Genomic DNA, 14,761 nt, shown 5'->3' on the forward strand with positions numbered 1-14,761 from the left:
GAAAGAGAACCAATCACCCAGCTGTTCCATGACGCTGGCGTTAGGTACTTAGCACTCCAGGAAAATTGGCTGTGTTTTTCCTTTTTCAGGTAATAAACATTCAAACTCCATCTCTGCCATTAAACTACTGTGTGGCCTTGGGAAGTTTCTTAACCTCTCCAAGGCTCAGTTTTCTCCCCTAGAAAATGGGAATACGGTAGGGTTGTTGTAAGGCTTAAGTGAGATGATGTTGTTGGAAGGAAAAACTTCCTCTTCCAACTCGAGTTCAGATTATTAGTAGGAAAAGACCAAGTTTATTTACATTCACAGGAGCCTTTAGATGAAATGGCTCCCAGAGCAGGGAGAGATAGGGGTTTATATGCCAACTATATAGGAGAAAGGGAGGAGGAGAGCAAATGGAAGGTATGACAGTTTCAGATAAAGCAGGTTAAGCAATTACTCATCCCAGTGATAATAGTTAGTCTCCTTTCTGGCTGTAAATCTCCTGGAGAGGGGACTTGACAGCTGTATTTTTCAGGAGGTCTGGCTTAAGTCACCAAAAGAAGTCTAGATAAGGTTTCTTTCTGCAGCTGCTGTTTGTTTAGATGCTTTTAGCTTAAAATAATCTTTACGTAACTGAGGTGCATGTTGGGTCCCCTCATTGTAAAACGCACAGTGCTGTCTAGGCGTTAGTGGTATTGCTATTACAGGGTAGGTAAATCTTTCAGAGCTCAGAGACATTACTCAAAAAGTGGCACCATCACCCTTAGGGCCAACGGCTCTCTCTGTGCACTGAGGAGTAGGATGTAGCAGAGAAGTTATGGTACAGCGAGGGCAGCCGTGAGGAGAAATGCTCTGCTTGTCCCAAGAGGAGAAAAGAAAAAAAAATTCCCACTCTCCACTCTTCTACCATAAACACAAATGAAGGGTTTCTGTCCCTACATGGTAACAGCCTCGTCTTTGACCCACAGCACGGAAAAAATCAAGCTGAATAAAAATAATTTTATTTATGAAGTTTTTACTCCATGTGTCTGTAGAGATGTTCAAAATGAGGCAAGGCATGTGGTGGAGGGACTCTAGCATCAAGGCAGGAACTACAATTACCTAACAAGGACCAGGTGAAAATCCACATCCGAAGTTTGTATGTATTTAAGGCCTCGGACACAAAGAGACTGTGTCAAAGTGAATAGCTTTATATAAAGGTGTAATTTGGTTTCAAGATATTTTAAATCCTTATAAGAAAAATCTTTAAAAATAAGAGATAAATCTCTCCTTTGCTCATTAGAGAAAAGAATGGTCCACATTGCATAGATTTTCATGTTTTAATTTCATTTTTTCAGGAAATCTATTTCCCCATTCTATTTGTGGTACAGTGTATGTAGCTGGAGTGAAGACACGTTAGAAAAAATCATGTAATACATTATTACATCAAAGATAGTTATTGTACCAAAACAGAGTGACTCTCAATGAGAAATTGGCTTTAATTTTATTATATACATTATTAAAGGTTTATTAATTGCATGCAGTGCAAAGGGAATTGCACCAAACCTCTAATTGTTATTCTATACTTCTGCAAAAAATTCAAAAATCAGTAAATCTGAAATTTTAATTGTGCATACATGACAAATATTTTCTTCAGTTGGGTAAATCCCCCCTTCCTTAGGCCAACTGGTAATTAAATAAGAAGTAAGGAGAGAAGGAGAGTAAGGTACATTGGTGGTTGGGAAATGAGGTTGGTTTGTTTGTTTCAATATAAACACATCACCTAACATATTTTGGAGTGACTTAGTCACTGATGCCAAAGATGATCAATCAGAATAGGTGTACATGCTAAGAACATGGAGTACTTATTAACAAACAGGGATTTCTGGAATTATTTGAGGAGAGGTGATATTTTTCTTATTCCAAGAGGTACTCCATGTTTACCCATTCTTTCTTCCCTGTGGGCACTTGCTTATGACCAATAAATAATAGAACTGCTTAATTGGTCTAGTCATTTTAAAAAAAAATTCTTGTTCTCTGCATGTTGCCAGCATTTTTATCTGTATCGTTAATTCTTTGGATTGTAAATCTCAAAGCAGTAGCTTTCAGCTCTGGTGTCATAAGCCATGGGTGTGGCATCATCTGAAAGGAAAAGATCACAACTCGTGGGGTGGGATTGAGCATAACTCACAGCCTGCCTTATGGGTATGCCAAGACCCATAAAGCATCGTGGATGCCCATGGGAGTGGGTCCCACATGCAAACGTCCTCTGTCAAGTGTGTCCCTTCAGAACAAAGGTTGAGGCCCAGAGCCCATAAGACTTGAGGTCATGTTGGTCTAGATGATTCTGCCCAGCATGGAATACAGTGTCACTACAAGTGGGCATCTCATAAAGGCCCCCTGATGATAACGACAATGATGATGGCAGTGAAGGTGGTGGTGGTGAGATTAAGTGCCTTTGTTCTCAAGTAGTTCCTGATTTCCTCTATTTCATCTCTGTTTAGCCTAGACCCAAAAAAGTTGGAGTGGATACTTAAAGCCAAAGACTCCTTCCTCCCAGCAAGCACGATGAAAGGTAAGAGGTGAGAAGCACCAATTCTTCTCCTCTGCATGTTACACCTGTAGGCCTGGATAAAGAGATACTTTCCATGTCTGAAGCCCCTCTGGAGACCCAGCAGTATAAGGCCCAAGTTCAGCACAGCCAGAAAAGAATAACGAGTCTTGCTCTAGTGACGGACACTGCACACTGCCTACCCAATAGCCAGTCTCACCCCCGCCCCTTCTAGTGTTTACTTTGCATCCCCGTGCTCAGGGAAGGTAGCTCCTCCCCAGCTATGGGGGAGTGAAACAGACCGGTCAAAGGCAATCCAGTGACTGGTTTAGGCATTGGCACCTTGACCCAGTCTTTACCTAAGGGTAAATCTGCTGGGGCAAGTCTGGGAAAGCTTTTCCTCATTAATTAAAAATAAAAAGATGCACAGGAGGACACACTTCTCTCCTTCACTGGGCATCTTCATACCCGCAGGTGATGCCTGGAACTGCTGCAACCCCTGGGGGCCACGAGAGGAGACACTGGCAACATACCAGGAGTGTTGGGCTGCTGAACTGGAAAGCAGGAAGGCACCTGGGTCCTTGATGCCATCCTAGTGCCACTGCATTAAGCAAACCTGGGACTGCCCTCTCTCTGGAGTTCTAGTTACATGAGATAATACGCCTGTTATTGCTTAAACCACTTTAAGGAAGGCAGGTCTGCTGCTGCTTGTGGGCAAAGGCATTCTAACAGAGATACTCTTTAGAGGGTCACCCAGGTGTGTGACCAGCCAGTCAGGGACAGAGGCCCGGAACTTGGTAAAGAAACCACAGGACCATGCACATAAGTTGTCCCAGCCACTTCAGATCAGTTGCTGGTTTAAAAAATCATTGAAAACTATAATTTTCAGTCTTCTGCATCCATTTATTCACTCATTCAATGAATATTCAGTTAGCTCTTACCATAGTCTTGCAGTGAAGGACGCAAAGAAAGAGAGCATCTAGCAGTGACTTAGTACTTTAGCATTCACCAAGAACTTCCCACGCATGATTTGATGCTCACAAGAACTTGCTGAAGTCAGTATTGTTATTCCTATTTTACCAATGAGAAATCGGAGGCTCAAAAAAGATTGTCCAAATTTCCATAACCTGACTCCAAGTCCAGTGTTCTTTCTACCAAAATCTGAATTGTATCTTGCCCTCAGGAAGCTTATGATCTAAAATTAGGGAGATGAGATATCTACATATTTAAAGTGAGGAAACCAACAAGATTTAGATGGCAATGCAGAACAGCGATTCAGGACATTTTACAGGGTAGCAAGAGGTTAAGTGCCAAATGTGTAAGGTGAAGAGCGAGCCTCATTCAGGGGGAGCTTATCACTGTTGATGGAGAATCAGTGTGGATGTTTACTGCAAATGGAAAATAATCTTTCCCACACAGGCACTAACAGCCTGTATTTGGAATCTGATATAATCACATAAAAACTATTGTTAAATTCAAATAAGTAAAAAATGCGTAAATCAGATCCACGTTTCGTATCAGATCTTTGTCACCTACTTTCGTTGCCTGTAAATAACTAATTCTGAGCTTGAAAGAATTTGATAAAATAACTTCATTTGAATAGCAATAATGTGTGTATGTTGAGAATATTAGAGGACAAAGATTTAAGGCCATCTCAATTTGCCTGATAACAACTGAAGTGGAGGAAATGGATTAACATTAGAGTCCCATCTTTACTAAGAATTAATAATACTCAAACCCTTTGAAACTGCACTGATTCAGTAGCCAGTAGCCACTAGCCACATGTGGCTTTAAATTTGTATTTTAATTAATTAAAAATTAAGTAAAATTTTAAAATTCAGCTTCTCAGTTGCACTTGCCACATTTCATGTGCTCATTAGGCACCTGTGGTTAGTGGCTGTTATATTGGACGGTGCAAATATAGAACATTTTTATCTTTGCAGAAAGTTCTGCTGGATACTACTGCTCTAAATTCTGGCAAATGATTGACTGTGATGGAGAATGTAAAACTACTTTTTTTTTTTAAAGAAAAGGGGAGAATACAGAGTGCTTATTATAATGCTTCTTCATTGCTTTATATAATTATAGCATGAGCTGCTTCGTTCACTCATCATAAAGCAATTATTTGTACTCTGCTAGGCACTGTATATGTGCATGATATCTGGTATTTCTTCACTAATTTTGCTAAGAATTGGCAATTGTTTCTCCCGGAATCCAGCACCTAGCACAATGCAGGAAAATAGTCCTACTCATTAACTGTTTATTGACAGAATGGCTCTGGGAAACAACACAGACCTTAGAACTTCTTCCTCTGCCATTGGACAGGTTAGGAGGGAGACTAGCGGCTCCGCTGCAGAGGATAAGGTAAGTTCTTAGTTGCCTACCCCATGTCTCTTCCCTCTTCTTCCTTGCTGATAGGATTCCAGTTTTATTCAGGGTAGTAATGTCCCCAGGCAGGGCAATGGACCAAGATTTTTCTATACTCATATGACAGTTTTATCCCAGCTTTCCCATCGTCTCTTTCAGCTAGTATGGCCAGATAATTCAGATTTGGCCAATGAGATCTAAGTAGAACTCTGAGGAGAGTGGAATTTCTGTAAAGTCTTCTCCCTCCTGATAAAAGGAAACTGATTTGGCTGAACCACCTGCTGCTTTTCCCTTCTACTTGCTTTGAATAAAGATGTGGTATCGGGAGATGTCACAGGCATCTTGCAACTGTGAGGAGACAGGTATAAGTGAAAAACCAAGAGAATCACAGACAGCAACTTTGTCATTGTTGCGTTGCAGACTTCTTATGTAGAAAAAAGGAACGCCCATTCATTTGAGCCACTTTTAATGAGGTCTTCTGTTACTTGCAGCTAAAAGCAATTCTAATTTATACAGAGTACTATGGTACTAATTTGGGTTCCTTGACCCAATTCCAATGTGAGGGGAGGGGCTTCCTCATACACCACTAAGCAATTCTCAGACACTAGCAGGGTGTCCAAGAATTCAATTCAATTCAGTTCTGACACTATCTACCTGGAGATAGCATCAGATTCCACTGGGGGCTCAATCCTACAAGACTACACAACACCCCTCAATTTCAGATGCCAGTCTCAAGTCCTGGTTGTCACCTGTGCTTATAACCAATGAGTTATAGATCAGAGGTTCCCATGACCCCCTTCTTCGGTTTGATTAATTTGCTAGAGCAGCTCACAGAACACAGAGAAACATTTTACTTCCTATATTATCAGTTTATTAAAAAAGGATATAACTCAAGAACAGCCAGATGGAAGAGATGCACAGGGCAAGGTATGTGGGAAGTCGTGTGGAGCTTCCATGCCCTCTCCAGGCATGCCATTCTCCCTGTATCTCCACGTGTTCATCAACTCAGAAGCTCTCCAAATTCTGTCCTTTTTGGGTTTTCATGGAGGCCTCATTATGCAGACATGATTGAGTAAATCATTGGCCATTGATTGACTGGATCTCCAGCACCTCTCCTCTCCCCAGAGGTTGGGGGCGGGACTCAAAGTTCTAACCCTCTAATCACATGTTTGGTTCCACTGGCAACCAGCCCCCAGCCTTAGGTCACCTCAAGGCTTTCAAAAGTCACTTCATTAACACAACAAAAGACACCTTTATCACAGGAAATTCCAAGGATTTTAGGAGCTTTGAGCCAGGAGCCACGGACAAAGACCAAATACATATTTCTTATAAATCACAAGATCGCAGGTACATAATGTTGTATGCAGAGAGGCCATCTAATCCTTCTTCATGAGGAAATTTCTTATCTGATAAGATTCTATATTTGAGGTGGCTATCATAATGTGCTGCTCAGATCTCTGGCTGCAGGGAGCATAACTGACTGACGGCTCCAGATGCTGCCATTCTGGACCCACTCCTGAGTTTTTGCCAAGGCCATCCTTCCCGTGGGATACTCTGTGCCTATGACTGAGCATGGCAAGGAAACAAATGCAGGTTCATTCCTGCAAGGTGATGGGCTTCTTTAGTGGGTAACTGTGGCTCAAGGACTTCCCATTTGCCCAGCTGAAACTTTCTTAGAAGTATCTTTCACCTGAGATTCTTCCTCTCCAGTCCTCCTTCCTTGTCCCTCTTCTTAACAAGTATCAGATTGGCCACATGATCTGAAAGCTCTCCTTTCCTTCTCTTTCTTCCTCCCTTTTATACTTCATAGGCATTTCTCCTAATAAACCTCTCATGTATCTAACCCCTTCTTGGAGTCTCCTTCTTGACAGACCCAATCTAACAATACTCTTGGCTAAAAAATTAGGAACGTAATCTACCCTAGGAAACTGGAAGTGGTTCAGCTTGAATGAAGCAGAAAGTGAAAGAGGGCTAGAGGAGCAAGAAGACCTGAAAGCTACATTCAAACCATGGGTTTAGGGGCCGGCCCTGTGGTGTAATGATTAAGTTCAACGTGCTTGGCTTCAGAGGCCCAGGTTCACAGGTTTGGATCCTGGGCATGGACAAATACCACTCATCAGCCATGCTGTGGTGGCAACCCACATACAAAATAGAGGAAGATTGGCAACAGATGTTAGCTTAGGGCAAATCTTCCTCAGCAAAAACAAAAACAAAAACAAAAACAAAACACAAACCCATTGGTTTATCAACCTCTCTGCTTTCCTACATTTCAAATTCCTGCCATTTTAAATACTTGCCATTTTTTTTAGTGTTTAAACCATTCTTGCTAGATCAATCCCTAGAACCACTCCCACCCTTCGGGATGATTCCCTTTAGTACGAGTTTAGTAGCTTGTCTCTGAGATGGCCACCATCAATTCTTTCCCTCCGTATAAACTCATACCATTTTCCTCATCAAGAGATGGAATCTGTTTCTAACCTCCCCTTGAATCTGGGATGGTGTTAGTGACTTGCTGGACCAATAGAATATGGCAGAAATGACACCCTGTGACTTTCAAGACTTGGTCATAAAAAGTCTTACGGCTTCTGCTTATACTGGTGGGCATGCGCTCTCTTAGAACTCTCTCTGAAGGAAACCAGCGACCATGTAAGTGCTATCATGAGACTACCTGTGTAGAGAGAGAGAGAGAGTGATGCTGGCCAGCCCTCAACTGTTCCAGCCATCCCAACTCAGGTGCTAGATCTGAGCGAAGGAGCCATCTTGGACTCTCTATTCCCATTAGATGCCCCAACAAGAAAGGAGGCTCCAGACATATGACACCCAGTAGAGATTTCCCAGCCATCTCCAACCATTCATGCCACTCCAGCTGAGGCCCCAGATTTAGTGGAACAGAGACAAGCCATTCCCACCATGCCCTACTCACATTCCTGACCCACCAAATCATGAGCATAATAAAATGTTTGTTGTTTTGTGCCACTAACTCTCAGGATGCTTTGTTATGCAACAAAAGATAACTGGAACATCTTTGGGATTTCTCACATCCATAGGACTAAGCCATTTTAAACACTGGCTTCTCAGAACTTCATTTTAATTCTTTGAACTACTTTCATCATATTGAGCTAATTCTCCATAGTCTCTATTATCCTCCTGCCAGACTTCTTGTCTTCCTCACTGGGTCCAGGACCATCTGGTACAGTTGTGAAGGTCATGCACTGCACAAAGATGTCAAGCCAAGGGGTTGAGTGGTGGCTGAAGGCTGTGTCTTTTTCTTAGTTTACATAAACGCGCTGTATAGCCTAGAGGTTGCCTTCACTGGGACAGTCAGTCGCTCAAATTTTCAGTCCATCAGGTCTCTTTGCTGATATTTGATTGCCTGTCCAGTGTAATTCAATCCTACATTTACCCCCATTTCCATTTTTTGGCATCCTTAGTGCCTTGAATACTCATTGTGCCTATCCCAAGTCCTGGATCACTTTTTCCCTTTTTTCTATTATGAAACTCTTTTTTTTCTCTCTCAGTAGAAGTAGCTTATTTTCCTAATTATATATAATATTTGCCTATTTAGAAAATTTAAACAATACATAAGACTAGAAGGAAGAAAGTAAAAAATCACCTGAGATCCCATCCCTGAGATAACTGTCATTAATATCTTGGTGACCTTTTTCATGTGTCTGTATACACATGGGATTTTCCGGATCATTCTGTCTGCTTTCTCCAATCCTGTCCCCAGATGATAAATGTAGAACTACCTAATTAGAGCCCACTACAAATTTAGTTGTGAAACTTTGCCTGCATGCTTACACTGTTAGCAAGATTTAAAAATCTGTGTCATTTCCTTCCTACCATATTTGGTTAGTTGACGCCTTCTCAGTTCTCCTTAAGCACGATTCACTTTGCTGAAAAAAGTGAGTGCCCCCTAGACTCCTCTTCACCTCAGTGGACTTTTGTCATGGCCCATGCATCAGAAATAAATGAGGAGGGGCAAAAAGAAAGGAGGCAAGTCAGGGCTATTTTGGAATGGGCAGTTGGTTAAGCTGAGAAGACAGATGCTGAAGGAGAAGCATATCAGACCAGAATGGCACATTCACTGGAGCAAAGCCAAATCCAGATGCAAGAGCCAAAGAGTAAGATTGCAATGGAAGCAAAAGAAGGGCCTTGTAGAAATTCTGTTAGACACCTAAGTATGGCTCCAACAGGGTTTTGTTACAACCAACTCCAAGTGCTAAAGTACTTAAAGGTGTAAGTGTGACTCATGACAGACTGGAGTTCTGGCTCTTAAGAACTGACTCCATGTGGGTCCTTGGTCAGTTATTCCACTCACTCTGCTTGTCTGACTGTGAGCCTTGGAATCAGCTCTTGTCTGCACGAAGGCTAAGCTTGTATCACTGTTTGTATATGGCTTGTCCATGGAACTTCTCTTCCAGACTGTACTTGCTCTAAGCCCAGCTCTGCCCTGGTGAGTGTTTCTCTCAAAGTATTCTTCCCAATATTCCTAAAACCCTTGCCAAGCTCTGACAAAAGATAATACATTTATTATCATAAGCCATGTTCCAAGGTGGGAAGTCATCCTATGTTTTGAAGCTGCTGTGTAAAAAAGAGAGGAAAAAAATCATCACTTCCTTCAGTGTCCTGGCAAGACATCCTGCTGGGATGAAGAAGGGGCTCTTGCCTGCTGTGTGCAGTAGCAGAGGGGACCTGAGGGTCTGATGGCTTCTTACACAGACTTTCAAGCGATTTGCTCGTTTTCAGCTGCACTGTCAATGCCCAATTTTCCCGTGATTCCAATTCCTAAGCATTTCGGAGATTTTATGGTAGAAATCAGGTCATTTCTAGACTTCCCTCACTGCTGCTTGGGATTCAATTTCCACAAGTCTACTAAGTCAGTTATCACTCACCCATCTGCTTGGAAGTTTTCAAAATGTTGGTGATATTTGTCCTCGTCGGTGTACGCCTTTCTTTTAAATTTATTTATTTTTAAACTTTTAGTGTCATTTTCAAGAGGTTTGGGAAAGAAATTGAAGTAAATATGTGCTCAATCTATCATCTTAAACCAGAAGTTAATATGAAAGTGTTTGCAAAGGAAAGCAACATAGTGAAATCATTATGAAGCTGAATGAATCATTATGAAGATGAAGCTGAGCTCATCTATAAAATGCAGGATAAATTAAAGGGGCAGAAACTTAAGTCATGGAGTCAGGAGGGTATGCAAAAATCCAAAAAGGAGAAAATTAAAGGTCTAAAATATAATTGTAGCAAAGAGAATGAAAAGAAAGAGCAAGATTTTTCAAAAACACGGAAAGGAAGGAATTTGTTGACCAATTGACCAACAGGAAGAAAGAGGAGTCCATGTGCTCTTGAGCCTGGGACAAAATGACTGAGACAATCCTAGGACTTTATGGAAAGTAATGAAGAAGAGGAAGGGAAGAGGTTTTGGGGGCAGTTGATGGGTTCTGTTTTTATAATGGTGAGTGTTGAAAATGAGAGAAAAGTGCGATATTTTCTTAGAACACCCAAATAACAGAAATTATGCCAAAATTCATCAAACTTTTAAATTAATTTACAGGGAAATTATTTTTTAAAGATATTTGGAATATATATTCAAAAACTTCTAAGTGTAACATTGGAAATGAATGGACTCAGAGATTCAGGTGGTAATGTCCTCTCTTCCTCCATAGGAAGGTCACAATTTTTCAGGACAAGTGTTTTTATTCTCCAGAGAGAGTAAATCAGAGGATTTCTGATTTGGGAGTTATCAGGCACAGTTTAAGTTTGGAGCACCACAATGAAATCAGGAGATTAAGAAATATCCTGGGGCCAGCCCTGTGGCATAGTGGTTAAGTTTGGTGCACCCCACTTCGGCGGCCCAGGTTTGCAGGTTTGGATCCTGGGCATGGACCTACACCACTTGTCAAGCCACACTGTGTCAGTGACCCACATAAAAAATAGAGGAAGATTGGCATAGATTTTAGCTCAGAGCAAATCTTCCTCACCAAGAAAAAAGAAAGAAAAATCCTGCAGCTTTCTTATCCCACTGGTAGAGACTTATAAGAGCCTTTTTAATGAAATCTAACGAGCCTAAGAGGAAAAACCTAAATATGGAGACAGCAGAGGCTTCCTGTGCCAATCAGGGATCTCCATAGAAACAGAATCAATAGGATATATGTATATTTATAATAAGTGATTTATTTTAAGGAATGGGCTCATGTAATTATGGGGGACGGAAAGCCCAAAATCTATAGGGTAGTCCAACAGGCTGGAAAGTGACACAGGATTTCTTTATTACAGTCTTGAGGCAGAATTTCTTTTCTCTGGGAAGCCTCAGGTTTTTGCTAAGGCCTTCAATTGATTCAAGGAGGTCCATCCGTATTATTGAGGGTAATCTGCTCTACTTAAAGTCAGTTGATTGTAGATGTTAACCACATCTACAAAATACCTTCACAACAACATCTAGTGTTTGACCAAACAACTGGGCACAACAGCCTAGCCAAATTGACACATGAAATTTACCTTCACACACCCCAATGACGCTGCCCAACCAGATCGCCCCAGCACCAAAGCCCACCACCAGCGAGGGCCTCTCATGACACAGACCTTCCACTCAGTTTTTAAAATACTCCATGCTAAAGAAAGAACAGTTAACCAAGAATCAGTAGACATGTGAGGAAACTCATTTGAAGAAAACAAAAACAATTCAGGGAGAAGAAAACAACAAAAAACTATCATTAACGCCTTCAGGGAGATAGGAGAAGATAATTCAATCACGAAACAAGAAAGAAACTATTGGAGAAAAAGAGATTTCAGAGAACAAAAAAGAGTTCTTGGATTACAAAAATTACAACATAAAGGAAAAACTCGGTAAGATGGTTATATGATAAAGATGAGGAAATCTCCAAGAAAGTAAAACAAAATGACAAAGAGGAAAATAGTCAAGAAAAAAAAACAAAACACAGAAGTCAATTTAGGAGGATCAACATCTAAATAAGGTTTCCAGAAAGAGAGAACAGAGAAAACGGAGAAGGGGAAATCATCAAAGAAATAATTTTTAAAAATTTCCAAGCATGAAAGGTCATGAGTTTCCAGATTGAAAAGGCTGAGCAAGTTCCCAGCCCAGTGGATAAATATATATCCACACCAAAGCACTTCATCATGAAATTTAAGAAAACCAAGATAAGAGAGTAAAGCTTGGGTGAGAGAGGGAAAGTTACATATAAAGGATCAAGAATCAGACTGACTTCAGGCTTCCCAACAGCATCAGCGGAGGGCAATGGGAAAATGCCTTTAAAACTCTGAGGAAATATGATATTTTAACCCAGAATTCTATTCCCAACAAAACCTAGCAAATTCAAGGGTAGAAGAATGATATTTCCAGAAATGGAAGTTCTCCAAAAATTCACTTGCCAAACACTTTTTCTCAGCAGGTAGTGAAGGATGTATTCCTCCAAAAAAAGGAGTAAATGAAGAGAAAGACATGAAATTCAGGAATCAAGGGATCTAACAAAAGAGAGAGGCAAAGGGAATACTCAGCAGGATGGTGAAAGGAGATCCCAGGACACAGATGCCCTCGACAGAGGGGCTAGTCAGCCCAGACTGAATAAGGTCAGAGGCTTCTGAGCCAGATGTCTCCCAGACTACGAAGAGTATGAAATTGATGGGGCACCTGGCATGTTTGAACGTATCAACAGGAGACTTATACCTCTTGGGAGCAGTTTGGGGATAGAAAACTAAGCAATTAAAAAGAAAAGAAAAGAAAATTATTAAATCCAGGAAAAGCACAGATTATTAAAGTAAGGAGAAGTAATATACTACTTGACTTAATTATAAATAGTATTCACCCAGTCACACTAATGTAAATAGTGAATTTTGTTTAACACAGTTACATATTTGTGTGCAGGATGTATGTTTGTGGTGCAGGCAGGGAAGTGGAGAAAGGATACAAGGATATAATCCTTATCTGGTATAATAGGAATAGTTAATATGTAATACTGAAAAATCAAGAAATAGCAATCCAATATGGTTCTTTAAAGATTTGGAGGTTAGTTTTAAAAAAATTAAAGAGTTAAAAGGGCTTGACTCTGGGAGGAAAAAATTAATGGTAGGGACAGGGAGAGAAGCGGATTGCTGTTTTTCATAATAAGCTTTGTAGAACTGTTTGACCCTTCTTGCATACATAATTTTGATAAAAATGAAAACTAAAAAGCCAACAACTTCTCAAACCTGCAGGGTAAAACCCAAACTCCTGGTAGTCTAAGAGCTCAGCTTACAGAGTCAGAGTGAACTGGGTTCTAATGCCAGCTTTGCCACTTCCCAGCTATGTAACTTTGGGCAGGTAATCTAAGTTCTCCCATCTCTGTGAAAGGGGATAATATCGTACTTATTGTAATTGTACATACCGACTGACTCACAGCCTTGGTTGTGAAGAACGAATGTAATAACCTATGTAGGGGCTGGCCCTGTGGCCGAGTGGTTAAGTTCACGTGCTCTGCTTCTGCAGGCCAGGGTTCCGCTGGTTCAGATCCTGGCCGTGGACATGGCACTGCTCATCAGGCCATGCTGAGGAGGTGTCCCACATAGCACAACCAGAAGGACCTACAACTAGAATACACAACTACGTACTGGGGGGCTTTGGGGAGAAGAAGAAGAAGAAAAGAAAAAAAATGAAGATTGGCAACAGATGTTAGCCCAGGTGCCAATCTTTAAAAAAAAAAAAGAACCTTAGGCATACATGTAATGGCTTTAAAGGAAAAAAAATAACCCATGTGAAGTCTAAGTATTATGCCGGATACTTACTTAGTGTTGCATAAACTTTTACTAATTTTTGCTATTATCAGGCTGACAGTCAAGGCTCTTTGTCATCTCTCCAATCTGCTTTTCCAACCTCACATCATATCATTCTTCTAGACAAACTCTCAGCTTGGGCCAAGCAGTTCTCACCCTGTCCGAAGTATACCACGCTCTTTCCTGCCTCCCATTGTTGCTTGTGCAATTGTTTGTTTTCCTATTCACCAACCCATTTTGGTTGAAATAACAATGGAAATGAAATGTGTTATACCCTGTAAATAACTGGACAATATTTGCATTCATAGGATCGAAATCCAAGATGTAAATATTTCTCTTGGGGCTCAGAGCTGAAAGGAGGCATTCCATTTCTGTTCAAGAGGTGTGAATCTTGTCGTCACTCAAGGTTGCCATGGTTCCTGTTTGGTGCTTCCAGGACTTAAGCTTATGCCACTACATCTGAACAAGGGGGGAAAACCCCATTTGATTGAAACAGGGAGACAGGCAGGGTAAGAGTCCTATGAGATAGGTCAACGCTGGAACTAGACACGTAAGCCAGGATTTCTGGGTCTCAGTTACAAATTGATCCTGGCTGTCCCTGACACTGCATATTTCCAGCTTCGTTTTCTCCTGGAGATCAGGGAGCAGTTTATTTTGCAAACCAGGGTGATACTCTTTTCCCTTTCCTGTGGCACAATGTAAATGGAAAAAACCCAGTAAGCATTTGCTTGCAGTTTTTAAAAAAAGTCTTTGATTTTGTAAGTAATTTGTCAGAGCCAATTATTTTATTAGACAGAGAGTTCATTACAATATAAAAATAAACAAGTTCTAGCCTAAAAAGTAAAAATTAATGAAAATTCAGCTAATTAACTTTGACAATTCACACTCTTCTGTCAACTTCACAATCATTTTCAAATTCACAATCATAGACGGAAGAATTCCTTGAATAGAAACGAAAACTGTGTTTTTAGGAGACTCGCTAACCTATTCCTGATGACTTTTATGTCCCACGGTACTTGTTTCTTACCTTAGCCTCTTAGAGAGTTTTGGTCTCTGATGTATACTGGAAGTCAGTCGTAATACGGAAATGGTGTTAATTGCTCTTGA

Source organism: Equus przewalskii, chromosome 16 (genome assembly GCF_037783145.1).
Source record: "Equus przewalskii isolate Varuska chromosome 16, EquPr2, whole genome shotgun sequence".
Taxonomy (NCBI): Eukaryota; Metazoa; Chordata; class Mammalia; order Perissodactyla; family Equidae; genus Equus; species Equus przewalskii.